This window comes from Rhinolophus sinicus, chromosome 17 (genome assembly GCF_057876585.1).
Source record: "Rhinolophus sinicus isolate RSI-liver-muscle chromosome 17, RSI-T2T, whole genome shotgun sequence".
Classification (NCBI taxonomy): domain Eukaryota; kingdom Metazoa; phylum Chordata; class Mammalia; order Chiroptera; family Rhinolophidae; genus Rhinolophus; species Rhinolophus sinicus.
This window is the reverse complement of record NC_142517.1, coordinates 95376898-95396249: the sequence shown is the minus strand read 5'-3', so window position 1 is coordinate 95396249 and position 19352 is coordinate 95376898.

Sequence of the window (19352 nt, the reverse complement as noted above, 5' to 3'; positions counted from 1 at the left end):
ACAGCATATAACAAGGATGAACCCAACGCTCATGGCAGAGACCTCGGAGCAAAGACTAAGGGAAGAAGGCTGAAAACGGTAGTTTAAGCCCTCACTGCCCAGCAGAGAATGGAAGCCTTGGGCACTGAGCCTAGCCACCCCCTCCTTACCCTCCCAGAAGTTGCCCCACCTCTAACTGCTGAGTGCTAGAAGCAGAACAATAGCAGCGTCAGATCACAAGAACAGAATATTTGCAGAATATTCTGAGAACTGTGGTCCGCAGACACAGACTCGCAGCCCAACTAGTTCCGGCAAAGGGGAGGAAGCTGTGGAAGCAAGACTGGCTGTGGTGGTGGTCGCTGCCATTGCTCTGGGCCACCTCTCACAACCTACCCCACCCCTGTCCCCACCTATCTGGGCAGATCCCTGCAGGAGTAAACAGACCTGCTGAAGCACACAGGCTCTAAATCTGGGGCAGGAAGAGCTTTGGAAATTCAAAAGGTCTCCATATGCCCCACGGATGAGGTGCCCTATGACCCAGGTGAACTGTTTACAGAGGAGAAGCCCGCCTTCCAAGGAATCCCCCCATTGTGTGAGAAGCCGGAATAATGCAGAGCAAACATAACATTACAGTGTGAGAGAGAATAAAAGGCTACGGTTGGAGAGAAAATAAAACATTCTACCAACACCTATAGGAAAACAAAAGAAAGACCTCTTCCTATCAACCTGTTGTAGAACCAACTCCTGTACATGTGTAGGAAGAGAAATAATAAATCATTAATTGCCATGAATAACCAAGGTAACAAGACAGCTCAGGAAGAAAATGTAAAGTCAAGAGGACATACAAATGGCAAATAGACAAATGAAAAAATGCTCAACATCACTAATTATCAGAGAAATGCAAATAAAAACCACAATGAGATATCACCTCACCCCAGTTAGAATTGCTATCATCAACAAGACAAATAGTTACAAGGGTTGGAGAGGCTGTGGAGAAAAAGGAACCCTCATACACTGTTAGTGGGAATGCAGACTGGTGCAGCCGTTATGGAAGGCAGTGTGGAGGTTCCTCAAAGAATTACGAATAGAATTGCCATATGACCCAGCAATCCCTCTCCTGGGTATCTACCCAAAAAATCTGAAAACATTTAGAGATAAAGACACGTGTGCTCCAATGTTCATTGCAGCTTTGTTTACGGTGGCCAAGACATGGAAACAACCAAAATGTCCTTCGATAGATTAATAGATAAAGAAGATGTGGTATATACACACAATGGAATACTATTCGATGGTAAGAAAAGATAAAATAGTACCATTTGTGACAACATGGATGGATCTTGAGATTATAATGCCAAGCGAAATAAATCAGAAAAAGTCGAGAACCATATGATTTCACTGATATGTGGTATATAAAACTGAAAACAACAAAAGAACAACACAAACAAATGAGAAACAAAAACTCATAGATATAGACAATAGTTTAGGAGTTATCAGAGGGTAAGGGGGCGGGAGGTGGGAGATGAGGGTAAGGGGGATCAAATATATGGTGATGGAAAGAATTGACTCTGGGTGGTGAACACATAATGTGAGATATAATGTATTACAGAATTGTACACCTGAAATCTGTGTAACTTTATTAACAATTGTCATCCCAATAAACTTTAATTAAGAAAAAAGAAAAACAAGAGGTAATTCAGATTCTTCAGGTGAACATTGTTTCAGTTTCCTTTGTTCTAAACCACTTACACTAGCACCTTTCAGTCTATTCCTCATATTTAAGACTCCCCTGTGCTTGTTCTTTGTCTTTTATGAGGAAATTTCCTGAGATTTGCTCTGTGCTGTGAAACAAAACCTAGGCAGCTGTGTCGATGCCCCAGCAATGCCAAACAACTTATGTCATTGTTCTCCTTCTCATGGCCGAGGTCTTGTTTGCTTGTTTGTTTGCATTAAAATGGCCAGAAGGGACCTACCAGGAGTCCACCTGCAATGCCCGAGCCCTCAACTTCATTCTCAACGTGAGTATAAAAAAGCCAAGATACGCACACCATGCACAGAAGTCCCATCAGTTCCTACTGTGCAGCACTGAACAATTTCAAGTATTCCTGTCGGGTTGCATTTTACACAACATGACCATAATACATGGAATACGCTTAGACATTTCTGAGGTGAGGGAAATGGATGAGATGATGAGGAATCAGAAACAGGAGTACTAGCTGCCTGGAAGAACTGCCCTTATAGAGATCAGAAATCTGAAAACCAAAATCAATTAAAAACTTCCAAATCAGTCAGTCTTCCATACAGATCCTTGCTAAAAAAAAAAAAAAAAAGAGGCTATTTTGTCAAAATAATAATCATGTTTTCTAAGAGCTGTCCTGCTAAAAATATAGCTCCTCCAGAGAAGCAGCTCCACGCTCCCTTTAAATAGCTCCATTTGGCTTGCATCGTCGCTCGTCCTTATCTTAACTGAATAAGAACTGTCTAATATCCTTCTAAATGAAAGTAATTTTAGACTCAGTCACATTGCACATTTGACAATCCCTTCCAGATGTGATTATGTAGAATTCTCTCTCCTGTTTACAGTGGGCAAAGGGGATTTGGAGATGTTACGTAGAAAATCAGTCTTCTGACCCTTCTTGGATTAAAATGGCAGGGTGGTCCATATGACATTGAATATAGGTGAGTCACAAACTGACCTTGAAATGAGAAGTGTTCATTGGTCACAAAATGACCTTGAAATGAGAAGTGGGCTGTGAATGGAAGCTCTGCATTCCCCTTGGAGGCTAACTGATACCCCGTGATGAAAACCACTGTATAAATGTAATACGCTTTTGTTCACAGTGCCGGCAGGTATTGTTAAAGCCTTCTGTCCTAGCTCTGACAATGTTCCAGAAATCTGACTTCCCACAACCCTGTTATTCCACAATAAGAAGACCCTGAACAGAATAATTGTGCCAGACTGTGCAATTCAATTGTGATACTTAATAGGCAGGAACAACAGATTCTTATGGTTTGATTTTATAATGATAATCAGAGTAGATTAATAGATATGTTTTGAGTATGCATGTGTGTGTGTATATACATATATATAAAAGCTCCTCATATAGATACATATACATGTAATCCCCATAAAAATGTTGGGCTTAGCCTTCCATCTCTAAATATAGTGGCTCTTGAGGTGTTGTCACACAACTGTGATACAATTTAATGAAAATGTTCTGAATTATGATATACCCAACTTATCCAAGATCCAAGACAATTCCATTTTTACTTCTGTCAATATTCAGAGCTATTGGTGTACAATTGAATTGACCAGCTCAACAACTGTGTATCCAGTTTTTTCGCTCTTATTATTACCATCTACAAACACAACGGTAAGCTGCTCATTAACATAGTAGAAAATACCTGCTGCCAAAAAACGGGTTATATTAGATGGTGCAGTATACGGAAAAGGGGGAATTAAGACAATTAGTTGGAAAATGTAGGGCAAGTGGACTTTCAAAACAAATAGGCAAATAAAAAATACATACAGAGCATTTTAATTGATTATCTTCTAGAAAATTGCTTTAGATGTCACCCAGGCTAGCATGTTGTTCTTGAGCTTCACAGTCTAACTATCTGTAGCAAAGAAAGTTTTGCAAAGTTTGGACTTCATTGATCACCTAGTATATGGTGTTAGAACCAGAAAGATCTGGGTTCAAAGCATTATTACATCATTTAATACTTAAGTGACATATAAGTTACCTCTATTTACACATCATATTTTCCTAAGTTTCTTTTAAGAATTAAACAAGATAATGTATATTTGTGTTTATCCCAGTACCTGCAGCATAGTAAATGACAAGTTGTGACTATGAAAGTATTTTCAGAGAATTCAGTTATACTATGGGTGGAGGTATAAAGAACTCCTAAAGTATACCGTCATGCATTTTTACCAGTTTAATCCATATGCTTTTACTCAAATTATTTTTTATTCTAAGATAAATATTGTTTGTTGGTTTATCAATAAGGAAAGTGTATTAGCTGGCTTTAACAGAGACAAATGTAGCGATGACAAACAAGACAGACATCTAAGGTGGAGAAAGTGGGTCTGCTCTGAGGCCACTCAGTAGTCCAGACTTCTTTAATCCTTTTGTGCTTAGAGTGTCACCCTCATCATGTGATCAAAGGAATCACCATCTACCTGTCTGTGTTCTAGCCAGTAGGAAGGTGGGAAAAGGAAATAGAAGCCAAGCCGCTTTTCTTAAAGTGTGCTACCTGGAAATATTTTCCTTCACTTCTGTTTGCACCCCATTAGCTAGCTTACCTAAGCACACCTAGCCACAGAGCAGCTGGGAAATGCTTTTTACAGCTCCACCCGCAGTCAAAACTCAGTAAGTCAAATTGCTAAAATAATTTGGAAGACAATTATGAATTTATGTATCAGTTATCCATTGCTGCATAACAAACTATTCCACTACTTAGTAGCCTAAAATAATAACAATTTATTTAGTTTGTGTATCCTAAGGATTAAAAATTGAGACTGGGTTCTGCTGGGTGGTTTTAGCTGATTCTGGTGGGGCTCACTTATGTGGCAGAGATCAATTGCAAGCTTATATCCGGGCAGGCTGCCCACCAGCTGGAGTGTTTCAACTCTCTCTTGTCCTGTAGCAGGCTAGACTTGGCCTGTTTGCCTGGTGGCTGTACAATTTCTTTTGAGATTCAGCCTCATAACTCATACAGTGTCACTTCCACCAAATTGTGATGGCCAAAGCAAGTCAAAAGGCCAGCACTGATTTAAAATACATTCCACCTCTTGATGGGAGGAGCTAAAGGTCACAATATATGGAGGGGAAGAATTTTTACCATTTTTGCAATGTACCACAGAAAGTAATCAAATTAGGGTTACTATTCCTAAATGTACTATAGTATAAATATGAGAGAGCATCCTTTTGTGAAATATGTGATGTTAGTTTGAGACAGATCAAGTTACTGAAGGGACATGTTAGGTCCCTTAGTCACACACACAGAGTTATGCACACAGTTGTACAACATTTAAATCAGATTTAGACCTTCTACAGTGTACACTCAAGTCATGTTTAGGGAATAGTTGACCTCTGTTTTGGTTTCTGTGAACGCTCCAATGATCTAAGGGAGAGGAGAGACAAACACTATATCATCTGAGGACAAAATAAATAATAAGATAAACATTACAAAGCAGTGGTGAGAGAATTTGTCTGGATTTCAGAATAGCTGTGTTCTAGTTCAGGCTGGGAATCAGTTTAAGTGATTTTCATAAATTCCTTTCATATCGTTGAGCTTACTTTTTTTTCAGTAATTTTTAAAGTTAGGACTAAATTAAATATAACATTTCTTCCTGTTTTGATTGGTGTTTATGAGTCACTAAGTATGAAAAAAATAGACTTGCTCTTTCGAGTGACTAAAGGTTACAAGTACATGAATGAAAAGGGAAATACAAATGATCAGGATATTTAGCTCCAAATACCAAGATATTTGGGGACATATAGATACTGATCTAAATTTTGTGCCAAAGTTGAAATATATATCTATTTGCAAGCCAACTATGGGGACACTTTCTTGTTCAGAAGATACCAATGTCATTATTAAAAAAAGAAAAACATTGTTGATTTATGTATGGCAAATAATCCCATAACAATTATAATAAAAATACAAATATATTTTTAGGAGACTATACCATAAAATCTTAAGTGAATTTGTTTCTTGATAAAAATATAATCATTGAGCTCTACATAAGACCTTATGTTTTCATGTTTGCGGAATGGAAAAAACTTAGATAGGAATTTATTTTTTCCCTTATGTCATGTGGCCCTGGGAATCAACAGTAATTCATGTTTCTTTTTCAAAAGACAGTAAAATAAAAATTAATTTCTTAATTCAACAAAAAGTGTTATATAATCCACAAAGATGGCAGCAAAAGTGATGCTGGCATTGGCATATGGCTTCCTAAAACATGTATTTATTTCTACATACTTAACTATAGTTTGGTCAATGCCTCAAAATTTGAAAGAACTCTCTGGATTCACAAGCCCAGTGGTTATTAAAGCGTGGGCATAGGACCAGGACCAACAACGTAAGCATTGCCTAGAAACCTATTTGAAATGATAATTCTCCAGCCACACCCAGACACACTCAATCAGAAACTGAGAAGGCCCCGATATTTCAACAAACCCTCAGATGACACTGATATGCACGAAGGTGTCAGAACCACTGGACTAGCCAACATTACTTAGTGAATCATCTAGGCAGCAAATTTGGAGACATCTGGGTTGAACGAACTCATTATCCTACCATGTAACTATTACCCTATTTCTCTAGCTTTAAATAACTCAACAAAAGTTACCTCCATTTTGTACATGAATGTTGTCTCTGTGCAGTTTAATGTTCCCTGGAAGAATTCATGTGATTTCACTTCACTAGAACGTGGACATGTGCTTGGTATATAAAAGTGTAAGGGCGAAACCTGGGGAATCAATAACGTAGTTAGACTTAGCTAGCTAGCTTACAGTTAGATCCATCCTGATATTCAGTTGTTTTCTCTTTGATTCTCTCCTCAATGATTAACTTAAGAACTATATTCTGTTCCCATTCTCAAAGCTACCCATACCTCACTAACCATTTCATTAGCAGAATCCTAACCTGGAAAGGGCAATTTCTTAATCTTCAGGCACTCGGACACCGGAATCCGTTTTGCACCGGAATCCCTTACAGTTTTTACTGGTGACCTATAAATCCCTAGGCTGTGATGGCCAAGTCTGAGTCTGGAGTGCGGAGATAACATTATCTTAAAAACCCCAGGAAGAGACAGCAGCCCTTGGACCTGCATGACCGACTCCCCTTTCCTTTGTTCTTCCTGTGTACCTATCTGCCTGGTCCAGGAATGGGGAGATGGACAGGAGTCTGCCATCCTCCTGGAATGCCGCTGTTCTGAAGAATCCTGCTTTTCTTTCCACCAAACTTGTCTCTCAATTTCAAACTTTTTCAAGAGGCAGGCAACATGGTACCAAAAGGAATCTGATAAGTATTTGTTGACTTTATTATAATTTCATGGAAAACACAAAAGGACTTCTTTACAAAAAAATGCTTTAAGAAGATATCCTCAATATTCCAACAAAAAGAAGGGGGGACTGCATAAAGAGTTACATTATTTTCAGATGGGGAAGAGAAGTGTATGATTTAACAACCTCTTTTTCAAAAGAAAGAAATCACAACTCATAGGACACCAGGTGAGTTTTCTAAAGTCAGACAGATTTTTAATGATAAAATTAAGACAGGAATTTAGGTTTCTATCTCATAATCTAGCATTATTCTTTAAAGTCCACCCCTCCAGATGAATTAGAGATCTAGGGAACTATTTTATTATTTAACATCATCTCTGACAAAATAATAAGACAAAAATCAAATAAAAAAATTAAGCTTTATGTGCACAGAACAATGGAAGAGGATGCAATTAGTCCATGCAATATGGAAGAAATAAAAATTTAGATTCTCCACAAAAAAGCTGCTTTTTCATTCTTTTTTTTTTACAACAGTTATTAACTTTTTCATTTTAAATCTTAAATAAGACATGACACCCTGGAATGCAGAGGCTTTTACTGAAAGCTTTTTTTATTTCTTAAAGATCCTTTAAGCATAAAGAAATCAAATTCCTTACCTAGGAAAACTCTTTTTATAACATCAAAAAGAGACAAATCCACAAAAGAGAAAAAAAATAAATAACTGTCAAAGGAGATTGTCATAGCAACCAGATAAGAACAAATTTGGCATAGAAAGCAACCTGATTATTTCTCCTTTTAAATCAAAATTACATATCATCAAGATCAGAAGCAAAACAATTGGAAAAACAGTAAAAGAATTTCAAAGTATATTGCATGCACGTTAATGTTTATTAACTCTCTCAGCACCTAAAGTAGATGCAATTATTAGTTAACATAGGAATTATTTATTTTCCATTGGGTTTCTAGCCTAATTCTTCCCTCTACTCCATACATTTAAAAATTACCAAAATAGAATATTCTTTGAAGAAATGCTTTTTCAAATTATTTTATTTTTATATTCCTATGAAAACTCAAGCAGTCCATACCATCTTTTAATATATTTATTTTGTATAAGATCCATCATCCACCATTAGTGTCCTATGAACAATTAATCCTGATTTACCAAGCTTTCAGAAATGTTCATGTTTATTTGGTTTTTTGACAACAACATGATGTTTAGAAGTCTGGGTTTGGCCTCCTATTTTTAGTGAATTCTTTGTCAAAGGGCATGGAGAAGAAATCTTTACGATAGGCACCCAGGTCAGGGCAACTGTTTTCCATTTTGCACAGTTTTACATGTCTGGAGGAGTGAGCGAATGAAATATAAGAGTAGGATGACCCCCCAAAAATAGGCTCAGCAAATTTCCATGAGGTTCAGCCATGTTAACCATATTTCTTGGGTGCCATATTTGTTGCCATCTTCAACTTTGGTAAATTGTGAAAGAAATAGGGTATCCTAAAGGCCCTAGGTAGAAGCTTACAAATTCTCCAAAATATAATGCTCTGTTGCAAAAACAGCACACTGATTCTCCTAACAAAAAATTAAACAAGGAATCAATGCACAGAGATACTTGCAACTTTGCAAAATGAATTGGTATGGAGACAAATCTTTGACTCCTGTCTTTGTTCCCATATCTATAGCCAATTGTTCAAGCAAAGTGATGAAAAAATTCTCAGTGCTCTTCAATGCTCATTTGAAAGCTTCTGCAACCAATAAAACATCACTATTTGAAGGCATGAAGAGGGAATGTCGGAGCCAGATAAATAGAAAGTATGCATTATTCTATTCTGTATTGCATACCATCTGTGCCTTTGAATGAGCATGGAAAGGTTACCCTCACAAAGTAAAGTTGTGACTACACAGTATTGATCAATCACATGGTTAAATTAGTCAATCTTACCTTCTGAAGTCCTCATTGCAAGTCTGAGTGTCTATAGTCCTTGCGGGGTACTGAAAAGAATAAAAAGGGAATAAAGTCAAAATGGATATTGACTGCATAAGAAAAGAAAAAATAACACCTTCCAGATATGCTAACAAAGATTATCTTAGGTCAGATTTTATAGAAATAGAGCCTGAGAAGGAAATTTTTATGGCAGGAGTTTCTTGAAGAAGCCTTTGACATGCCTCTTTCAATAGCTAATAGAACAAGTAACAAAAATGATATCAATAAAGATGTGCATCTGAACAATAAACTTCATATTAATGTGCATGACAAAAATAAGACCAATATGATAAAAGAGCAAATGGAATTAAGGTGTTCTACATTATATACATTGTCCAGCACGTTGTAAAAATATTAATATTTTTAATAAAATCATTTTTAAATTACGTTAAAGTACTTAAAAATATTAATTTATCTAAAGAGTCCAGGATGAATATTATAATGTCTAGGTAACAACTAAGAAATGAGGGAAAGACTATATAACTAACATGTACCCTAAGATGAAGTCTTAAGTTGGAATCCCTGGAAACAGAGCCTGAGATAAGGATTCCACACAAGTAATTTACTGAGGAAGAAATTGCAGATAAACCTGTAAGGAAATAAGGAAAGCAGGACAGAACAGGGGAGAAACCAAAGCAAAGATGTAGTTTAGGGAGTACTCTAATTTAACTTGGTGTTCTTAAGCATTAATGATGGCAATGTTATTCAATTTTAAACAAGAGGACAGGGTGTTGTACTCTTCCATTTCAGCCAATCACTGGTTGCCACTGCCCTGGAGATAATTAGCAAATGTACCAGTTATTTTCAGCCATGTAGATTCCCATTGACAGAGGCAATTCTGAGAGCATGCAGTTCTAAGGCATTAGAGATCTACACTCACTGTAGATGGGGGTTTGATACACCAGAAAAGAATAACTAACTGGGTGGGGTAGCAACAGCATCTAAGAGAGAAGGAGAAAATGGAATAATGAAATAATTAACTCAGAAAAAAAGGCAGGAAATGTCGGGAGAAAAGAATACAGTGGTAACTCAGCTTTCAAACGTAATCCCTTCCAGAAGACAGTTCAAGTTCTGAAATGTTCGAAAACAGCCGACAACTAGGCCTCAGTATCATGCACTCAGCGGAAGCCGCATGACATGTTCGACTTCTGAGGCGTGTTCGAAAACTGAAGCATTTACTTCCGGGCTTATGGCATTCATAAACCGAAATGTTCATCAGTGGAGATGTTCGGAAACTGAGGTACTGCTATATAGAGTATGTGGGACAAATAAGAAACAAAAAATAAAATTTAAAACCAAATTATTAGTAATTACATTAAATATAAACAGATTAATTCGTCAATTAAAATACAAAGAAGAAGAACCTGGATTAAAAATATATAAACTGCTTACAAGAGATGCACATTAAATATAAGGATGAAGAAAAGTTAAAAATTAAAAGGTAAATAAATAATAAAATACTAAGCAAACAGTCACCCAAAGAAAGATGGTGTAGCTATACTAATATCAGAAAAAGTAAACTTAAGAGAAGAATTATAAGACATAAAGATGTTATATTGTAATAATATATGAGTCAAACATTGGATAGACATAAAAAGTTAGGAACATAAACTTGAAATATATAAAGTAAAACTTGGCAGAATCAAAAAGAGGAATAAACAAATCTGTAATACTACTATAATTATAGTGAGAAATTTTAACACACATCACTAAATAACTGTTAGAGCATGCAGACAGAAATATCTGTAAGGGTGTATATAGATCTGACAATCAAAATTAACTGACACGTATTTTTCAACATACATAGAAAACACACCGAATCATCAAATAATTCAACTCCTCTTCAAATTCACATACAATATTTACCAAAATTGACTATATGTTGGGTCAATAAAGAAAAGATAACTAGAAAAATCCCAAAACTTTGGATATGGAATAATATACTCTAAATAACCTTGATTCAAAGAAAAAACAAAAGTTAAAATGCATTTTAAACTGAATGATAATAAAAATTAGACATATTAAAAACTTATGGAATACAGCTGAAACTACAATTAAAAGAAAATTTATAGCCTTAAATACATAGAAAAAACAAAGGATGAAAAGTCAATGTTTTAAGTATTTAATTTCCAAGAATTTAGAAAAAGAATAGCAAATTAAGCCCAAAGAAAGAAAGGGAAGAAAATAATAGAGAAATGTAAGGCACAAATTAATTAAATATAAAAATGCACAGTAGAGAATATAACAAATACAAAGATTAGTTATTTGAAAAACATAAATTACATTTATTAACAAGACTGATCAAGGGAATAAACACATACACAGAGGGATGGAGAGAAAAAAAAGAACTACCAACATCGGAAATAAATTATACATTTTAGAATAAGATGTGAAACATCTTTATGTAAATTAATTTACAAATTTATAGGAAGTCAACAAATTATTTTTTTTAAATCCATTATATTCAATGTGAAAAGAAGTACAGCATTTGACTACAACTATGTCTATTTTAAAAACTGATTCAAGGTAAAAATCTTCCCACAAAGAGATCTTCAGATCCAGGTGGATTTACCTATGAATCCTACCAAAAATATAATGAAGAAATAACACAAATCTTATATAACTCTTCTGCAATCTTTTTTTGTGCGGCTAAAGACAACCTCTTTTCTAAATTATGAAAATAACATTACAAAAAGGAATGATACAGGACAACCTTTATCAAAAATATAGATACAAAAAGCCAAGACAAAAATTGACAAACTATGAGTAGAGTGCATGTAAGTGTAGGGGTGTGTGTGTGTGTGTGTGTGTGTGTGTGTGTGTGTGTGTGTGTGTGTTGAAACCTAGTTGTGCTTATTCAAGAATGTATGGTTAGTTTAACATTCAAACTTTCAAAATTCTACCAATGTATTCACTAAATTAAGAGAATAAAGGAAAAATCCTATGTCATCTCAAAAGGTATAGAGGAAGGAGTTAATAAAGTCAACATCCATTCATGATTTAAAAAAGAAAAAAAAACTGTTAGATAACATTATGAATCTGAAAAGAGGTACCACAAAGAACCCCCACCAAACAACTCTTAATACCCTTTGATATTGGGAGCAAGACAAGAATGTTCCCTATTATATCTATATTTACATTGTATTACACAATCCTAATTTGTGTAATAATGTAAAAAAAAAGTAATAAATAAAATGCAAAAGAATTGCAAGAAAACAAATCTGTCAGCATTTGCAAATAATATCACTGAGGACAAAGAATACCCCCTGAAAGTAAACTACTAGGATTAATAAGTGAATTTAACAATGTTGCTAGATACAAAGTCATTGTGTAAAAAGTCAACTACATGTATATTTCTCTAAGGCAGCAACAAACAATTAGCAAAGCAAATTATAAGATTTATACCATTTTAATGGCACGAAAATTCACCAAATAGTTAGAAATAAATTAACAAAAATATGCAGCCATTTTATGAGAAAACACCAGATATTGCTGAGAAAATTAAAGAAGAGCCAATTAAAGGATCTTAAAGATGAACTAATATAATGGTAAGTTATAGAATGTTCATGGTTTGGAAAAAAAACTATTGAAAAAATGTTACTTTTTCCCCCAAATTAACCTATATATTTAATGCAAAACTTCATCAAGATTTTAAAAAATGTAAAATTAGAATACTAACTTCTGGGTTATGTTATTTATATCTTGATTTATAACTTAATGAGATATTGTCATATTGCTCTTACTTCCTTATGTATTCTGATGCTGTTGTTTAATGTACAATTTAGTATTCTTATAAATGTATTAAATGGTTTATATGCCTTTCAACTTCAAACAATATTTCTCTAAATCTTTCATATGTCATAGTAATCAATAAAAATTTACAGAATCACAATCTTTCAAGATTTTTAAATATTCATAATTTTTTCCTTAAAAGCCCTTCTAAACATAATTAAAAGCACATGTCTAATATATCAAACTCTCTTAAATAATACTCTTACAGAATAGATATTAATAAAAATAATATAAAATATCACACAGATTATAAATTCATTACTAACCACTTGAAATAAACAGTACATTTAAACTTAGAGAATTTAGATGTGTTTATTATTATATTTGTACTTTTACTTTTTTGAAGTTGTCTTTCTAGGATTATTATTGACACTTTTTATGTCTGCCACAACATTATACTTATACCTTCCTAGAATTACTACTATGATCTTGAGAACCAAAGAAATAATATCTCAGAACATCCAATATTCTGATTTTCATTACCAGTCAACTGATTTTATTTTCAGAGTTTTATTCTGGAAAGTTTCAAACTTAAAAAATAATTGAAATATCAATGTTAATGAATCTCTGTATACTCTTTCCCAAAATTTGACATTTTTTAACATTTTACTGCTTTTCTTTAACTGTGTCTCTTTGTATGTGTGTTTGTATAGGAAATGTTGAACTATTAAAAGATAATTGCAGACATTTTAACATTTCTGTCTTAAATATTTCAATGTGTGTTTTGTAAGGATATTTTTCAAACATACCATAAATCATTATCATACTGAAGAAAATACATATAAATACAACAAAATCTAATATGAATCCTTATTTAAATTTAAAATTGACCTCCAAATGCCTTATATATCTGCACTTTCTTTTTTCTTTAATCTAGTATCCAATAAGGTTCACAAAATGAATTTAATTGTGTTTTAAGTCTATTTTAACCTCGAAGAGTTTCTTTTCCTTTTATGCTTATTTTTCGTGACATTAATTTTGTGGAGTCAAAACCAGTAGTTTTATAGAATACTATCTGTTCTGGATATTTTTTAGTTATCTCTGCATGATTAGATTAAGGCAAAACTGTTTTGTTCTCACAAGAATTTTACATGGTAATGTTGAGTATTTCCTATTATATATGTAAGAGTGAAATAATGTCAGGATACTCTACAATTGAATATGTTAAGTCTGAAGAATTTTCTAAGTGTTGACCCCAGATCTTATTATTTTAAAGGTATACTTTACTCTTCTGTATTAAATAAGTCAACTTTGGAGATACTTTAAAACTATGTGACTAAGATGTCCTCCAGCAAACTTTCACCTAATAATTCTAGCACCCATTGATGATCACTGTCTGATTCCTATAATTTGTGGAAGGTCTTGAAGCGATTTAAAGATTAGCCCATAAAAAAAGAGTCAGACATTTAGACCTTTTTAAAAAACCATCTAATGGAAGAAGCAGATAATTAAGGAGTTATTTTATTGTTTATGTTGTTAATGTTGTTAAGAATTTTCATCTTGCTCTTAATAAAAGCCAGTCTCTAAGTCATCCACGTTTAAAAAATTGGTAAATGATAATCAAAATGCACAATACCTAAGGGCCATTCATTTCATTCAAGTTAAATGATATTAGATAATTGTTACAAAGATACATTACCTTTGTATTTCTCTATGTAATTTGATTGAACTTAATATTAATTGAATAAGTGCATAATGACTTTTCTGGCATTTGAAAACAGTAGATATAGATTGAGTCAACCTGCTCACTTTGGTTTTTTATAATTAACAAATAGTTAGCTCATAATTATTTCTTTATGACCTACCATGAACTTAAAATATATTTTCTACTCTTCACCATGAATGTCCTCTATTATACGAGGCCTGACAATTAAGTTTGAGAACTTGTTGCAATGATGTTGCTAACCTTTTTTGATATCAGAGGGGTTATTCATTATGAATTTGTACCAACTGGACAGTTACCCAAGTTTACTCTTTGGAAGTGCTAAAAAGGCTGCGTGAAAAAGTTAGACAACCTAAATTTTTCAACAACAATTCATGGCTCTTGCATCACGACAATGCACTGGATCAAATGGCACTATCTATAAGGGAGTTTTTAGCCAGTAAACAAATAACTATATTGGGACACTCTCCCTACTCACCTGATCTGGCCCCCAATGACTTCTTTCTTTACCCGAAGATAAAAGAAATATTGAAAAGAAGACATGTTGAGGACAGTCAGGCCATCACAGGTGATATGATTACAACCCTGATCGCCATTCCAGAAAGAATTCCAAGATTGCTCTGAAGGGTAGACTAGGTGCTGGTGTCGGTGCATAGCTTCCCAAGGAGAGTACTTTGAAGGTGATTATAGTAATATTCAGCAATGAGATATGTAGCACTTTTTCTAGGATGAGTTCACAAACTTAATTGTCTGACCTTGGAATTGAAACAAACAGGAACATTTACCTATACACTTCAAATAGGAGATGGGTGGGGTATGGCAATTTGTTTATCACTGTCAAATAATTACTTTGGGAATTTAAAAATGCACCTGGTGAAACAAGAGCCATTAATAGAAACATAAAATGCCTACTTCAAGAAACCTGATTTTTCAGGAATAATCTGTTCTGTTTGGTGCTAGCAGCTTTATGTTGATCTATATGACTGTCAATCAACATTTAATTTCAGGATTGGGAACAATAAAAAAATAAATATAAAGGAAAGGTAGGAACTTTCTTCTTCTTTCTCTCTTCTCTCTCCACCTTTCATTTCCCCACAGATTACTAACTGAGCAGTAGATTATAAAAAATAAAATGTGGATCTTTCAATGAATGATAACTAGTATTTATCAGCTGGGTATAATGTTTCAATCACAGTGATAAGCATTTTTATCAAATGCAGAATCTGATTTATCTCTCACAACAACACTATGTGGTGGTTGTTGTTCCTTTGCTCATTTTACATAGAGAGAAATTGAAGATTAGGGTTTTGTTTATTGCAACTACCTGCTTATTCTTTCCTAAATAAATAACAATTATGATTAGTTATCCAATCTTCACTCATGAGTCCATCCCATACCCTTTTATTTGAATAGGACTGATACTAGTAATTGCGTATGAGCTGATTCTTTAATTTTTAAGTCAGGAAGAGGAATTGTCTAACAAGGTTCTGGGAAATATTTACTTGCTAATAGCAGACAGCACAGGAAGGAATGTTTGAGCTTCTTCCTCTAAATATCATTGTGTCTTGGTAACAACAGAATTACCTGCAGCCATCAGCTGCAGTGTAAGGATGAAACTGTGAACATGATAGATTGTGGAGATAAAACAAAAACAAACAAACAAACAAAAACCCCTCCATCCTTGATAACATTTTTTAGACACTGAATAAACCAATCCTGAAAGCCATGCTGTTAACTGATGAAGTTTAAGTCCGTTTGAATCAGGGTTTTTTCTACTTGGAACCAAAAGTTCTAACTGAAACAGAGATTGTATTAGTCAGGGTTCTACGGAAAAACAGAACCAATAGAAGATATAGACATAGAGATAGACGTAGATGTAGACATAGCTATAGATATAGTTAGACTTACAGTAAAGAGTTGGCACATGCAATTATGGAGGCTGGCCAAGTCCTAAGATCTGCAGGGTGATTGGGAAAGCTGGAGACTCAGGAGATTCGATGGTTTCATTTCAGTCAGAAGGCCTGAGAACCAGGAGAGCTAATGAGATAGATCTAGTCTGAAGGACAGCAAACTCACCACCCAGGAAAAGACCCTTGACTCTGAAGGCAGGAAAAAAGCCAAAGTCTCTTTTCTAAGGCTGTCAGGCAGGAAGAGTTCTCTTTCACTTGAGGGAGAAGGAGTCTTTTTGTTTTATTCAGGCCCTCAATTGACTGGGTGTGGCCCACTCAGATAATGGAGGTCAAGCTGCTTTACTCAGTCCGCAGATTTTCATTTTAATCTCATCTAAAAACACCCTCGCAGAAAAACTCAGAATAAGGTTTAATCAAATACCTGGCCACCCTGTGGCACAGTCAAGTTGACATGTAGAATTAATCACCACAGAGGTGTTAAGCTTCATAACGCTGTGAGTAGAAGAGGCAGAATCTGAATCCAGGTACTGTCTCAAGGGCCTTTGCTTACAAACACTAGTAGATATTTACATACCTACTTCAGAGAGCAGGGAAAAAAAAGTTATCTCTATGGTAAAATATAAATAAACCTGAAAGGTGTCTGATAAAAATTACTATCATGAGTTTCCCAGTTAGCTTGAATTTTCTAACATCATCATAACTACCAAAGAGATTTCTTAAGAAGTATTTTGTGAATAGTTGGTTAATTTTCTTTGGAAGTTAAGAGAAAAGAATCAATATTGCTTCAAAAGGCTTCAAAGCTTCAGTGATTTGATAGTGGTAATATCAATCAAGGAATAATTCATGAGTTTTGATGGGAGAATTTAATCTGGGGTTCTAGTGAGACATGCATATGGAGATATCCAACAAACAGTGGACAGACAGTTCAGTGTTCAGTTGAAAGATTAGAACTAGATATACAAATCTGCGGTCACAGGATGTACTCTCTCTGCATTATTTATAAAAAATTTGTGAGCTTTACTGAAATATAATTCATTTGAATTTCACTCATTTGAAGCAGAAAATTCAATGGTTTTTAGTATATATACAGAGTTGTGCAACCATCTTCACAGTTAATTTTAGAACATTTTAATTACTTGGAAAAGAAACTCTGTACCGATTAGCAGTCACTTCCCATTTCTGCCCAATCCACAGCCACAGGCTACCACTAATCTACGCTCTGTTTCTGTACATCTGCCTCTTTTGGAGAGGAAATACTGTGAGGAGAGTGCACAGAAGGTACTACGTGGAATAGGTACTATGTGGATGTGAGGACTGCCTCCACAGAAGACAAGCAGAGCTTAATATGTCGCATAGTTGGGAATTTAAAATTCTTTGGGGAAGCTATAAGACAGATTCAGTCATTAACTGTTTTGGAGATGGAGCCAGAAACATGCAATTAGGTTGGGATCATCTTGTTCTCCCAAAATTAATTAGAACAAGGGGTGCATAAATGTTTTCCCTGAACCAGATGTTCCACATGAGTGAGTTTGATTGAGGACATCCCCAATCTTCTCTAATAAGAGAACTTGAGGTTACCAAAGAGATTTCTTAAGAAGTATTTTATGAATAGTTGGTTGATTTTATTTGGTTGGTCAATAGTTGGTTGATTTCCCCCATAAGATCCTCAGAGAAACCTCTAGGACTGAGGAAGTAGTTGTAAGTAACCAACAGATAAATATCCACTCAAGTTACAGGAACTGTAGCAGAGAAAGGCAAGCAAGAAACCTTTAAGGAATTCTATCCAGTAAAGTGGTCAAATTTTAACATAGACCAAGTTCAAAGTATATAAATCCAACTTACTATAGTACTTTTCCAAGAGAGGGTTTTTATGACCCTTTTATCTACTTCATCTAGATGGAAAATATGAAGAATAGAAAAGACATCAAACACTCTCTCCTTCTCACTTACTCATTCCATGAAATCTTTTGGAGTGAAACAGCCCTAAACTGAAAGAGAGATTTTATTTTAAATCAAGTCTGGAATTTTTATTAAGATCTTTACATAGAAATTATAACTTCAGGTTTTAGACAGCTTTCAATTTAAAATAAGAGTAGAATTCAGGTCAGCCATTTCTTAAGAGTGAGAAGAGCCAAGGATCTTGCCAGAATTTTCACCTAGAACCAGGGGGAAGGTCACTCCCACAAAATCAAAATTAAAGCACTGCTGAGAGCAACAATAAATTTGTGTTTTTATTCTTACACAAATTGTGCTTGTTCAATCTTACTCAATAAAATATTATACCATCATTAAATAATGTTGAGGAAAATTATGTAATGGCATCAAAAAATATTCAAGGTAACTATTAATATAAGAGAAGCAAGTTGAAAAGGACTAGAATATGCTACTCCAAATTATACCTCTTTGGCATATGGATTATTTTGATCTAAAGGCAATTTAGAATCAGTAGACATAAAGAAAATTCTTTACTACTCCGTAACTGCCCAAAAATAGAATATTAAATTTTTCCTTGAGTAAAGAAAATTTAAATTCATAAAAGACATTTCCATTTGTAAAAATGACCCCTTACCAGGAATAGAGTTACTCTGAGACAACTCCTATCACCTGAGAGGCTCTTATTGGAATAACAAGACATTTCCTCCTCTTACCTTTCCACCAGTTCCCTCCTTCACCCAGAAGGGCCAAACCCTTTTTCCTTTGTTTAGTCTAAGATAGTTTATGAGCTTCAATCATCTGGCCATCTCCTGAGTCTCATTTCTTTTTCTTTGTGAAATTCTTGTGTGTATAATTAATTTATTTTCTTTTTTTAATCTGTGTTTTGTTACTTTGATTTGAGGGTCCCAGCTATTGAAGCTAGAAGAGTAGAGGTAATATAATTTTCCTCTCCTAGAAAGTTAAAATAATTTGTTTTTTGCTACATATGTACCAGAATATTCATAATAGGAAACACTGCTTTATTCATTTTGTTTACATGTATATTCTAAATTGTCTGCACTTAGCTTCTGTAAAGTAC